Genomic DNA, 2,376 nt, shown 5'->3' on the forward strand with positions numbered 1-2,376 from the left:
AATAGTTATTGATTCGAAGGTCATGATCCTCAACAACGCATCCACACGTCTAATAAGTGATAAGGACACTTTTTAGAAAATACTAAACCCAAAAAAGTACAGAAATGCCCCCAAATAGCCCCAAGCGACCCACCCAGTCTGGTTTAAACCGAAAATGAACATATGTTGAAATTGGTATCGATTACAAGGGCACGACCTCAACATCGTATCCACACGTCTAATAAGAATAAAGACAGTTTTTAGAAATTCCCTAGCCCAAAAAAGTACAGAAATGCCCAAAATTACCCCAAACGACCCACCTGATCTAGTTTAAACCGAAAATGAACATATGCCAAAATAGGAATCGATTCGAAGGTCACGACCGTCAACATCACATCCACAAGTCTAATAAGAGATAAGGACACATTTTATAAAATACCAAACCCAAAAAAGTATAATAATACCCCCAAATAACCCCAAACAACCCACCCGGTCAGGTTTAAACCGAAAATGAACATATGTCGAAATAGATATTGATTCGTAAGTCACTGCCTCCTACATTGCATCCACACGTGTAATAAGAGATAAAGACACTTTTTAGAAAATAATAACCCATAACAGTGCAGAAATGCCCCTAAATAACCCCAAACAACCTACCTGGTCTGGTTTAAACCGAAATTGAACATATGCCGAAATATGTATCGATTCGTAGGTCACAACCTTCAACATCGCATCCACACATTTAATAAGAGATAAGGGCACTTTTTAGAAAATCCCAAACCCAAAAAAGTTCAGAAATGCCACCAAATAACTCCAAAAGACCCACGCGGTCTAGTTCGGACCCTCAATGAACATATGTCGAATTACGTATCGATTCGTAGGCCACGACCCTCAACATTGTATCCACACGTTTAGTAAAAGATAAGGACACTTTTTAGAGAATCTCATACCCAAAAAAATACAGAAATGCTCTGAAATAACCCAAAGCGACTCACCCGGTCTAGTTAAACCAAAAATGAACATATGCCAAAATAGGTATCGATTTGAATGTCACGATTCTCAACATCACATCCACAAGTCTAATAAGCGATAAGGACACTTTTTAGAAAATACCAAACCCAAAAAAGTACAAAAATACCCCCAAATAATCCAAAACGACCCACCCGGTCTGGCTTAAATCGAAAATGAACATATGTCGAAATAGGGATCGATTCGCAGGTCACGGCCCCCTACATCGCATCCACATGTGTAATAAGAGATAAGGACACTTTTAAGAAAATAATAACCCATAAAAGTACAGAAATGCCCCTAAATAACCCCAAACGACCCGCCTGGTCTGGTTGAAATCGAAATTGGACATAGGTCAAAATAGGTATCGATTCGTAGGTCACAACCTTCAACATCGCAACCACACGCCTAATAAGAGATAAGGACACTTTTTAGAAAATCAAAAACCCAAAAAAGTACAGAAATGCCACCAAATAACTCCAAACGACCCACCCGATCCGGTTTGGATCCTAAATGAACATATGTTAAATTACGTATCGATTCGTAGGTCATGACCCTCAACATCGCAGCCACACGTTTAATAAGAGATAAGGACACTTTTTAGAGAATCTCAAACCCAAAAAAGGATAGAAATGCCCTGAAATAACCCCAAACGACTCACCCGGTCTGGTTTAAACCGAAAATGAATATATGCAAAAATAGATATCGATTTGAAGGTCACGATCCTCAACATCGCATCCACACGTCTAATACGAGATAACGACACTTTTTAAAATATACCAAACCAAAAAGGAACAGCAATGCCCCAAATAAGCCAAAATGACCCACCCGGTCTGGTTTAAATCGAAAATGAACTTATGTCGAAATAGGTATCGATTCGTAGGTCACGACCCTCAACATCGCATCCACACGACTAATAAGAGATAAGGACACTTTTTAGAAAATCGCACACCCATAAAACTATAGAAATGCCCCTAAATAACCCCAAACGACCCACCTGGTCTGGTTTAAACCGAAATTGAACATATGTCGAAATAGGTATCGATTCGCAGGTCATAACCCTCAACATCGCATCCACATGTCTAGTAAGAGATAAGGACACTTTTTACAGAATCTCAAACCCAAAAAAACACAGAAATGCCCCCAAATAACTCCAAATGACCCACCCGATCTGGTTTAAACAAAAAATGAACATATGTCAAAATAGGTATCGATTCGAAGGTCACGACCCTGAACAAAGCTTCTACATGTCTAATAAGAGATAATGACACTTTTTAGAGAATCCCAAACCAAAAAAAGTTTAGAAATGCCCCCAAATAATCCAAAGCGACTCACCCGGTCCAGTTTAAACCCAAAATGAACATATGTCAAAATAGGTATCAATTCGAA

Source organism: Telopea speciosissima, unplaced genomic scaffold, assembly GCF_018873765.1.
Source record: "Telopea speciosissima isolate NSW1024214 ecotype Mountain lineage unplaced genomic scaffold, Tspe_v1 Tspe_v1.0589, whole genome shotgun sequence".
Classification (NCBI taxonomy): Eukaryota; Viridiplantae; Streptophyta; class Magnoliopsida; order Proteales; family Proteaceae; genus Telopea; species Telopea speciosissima.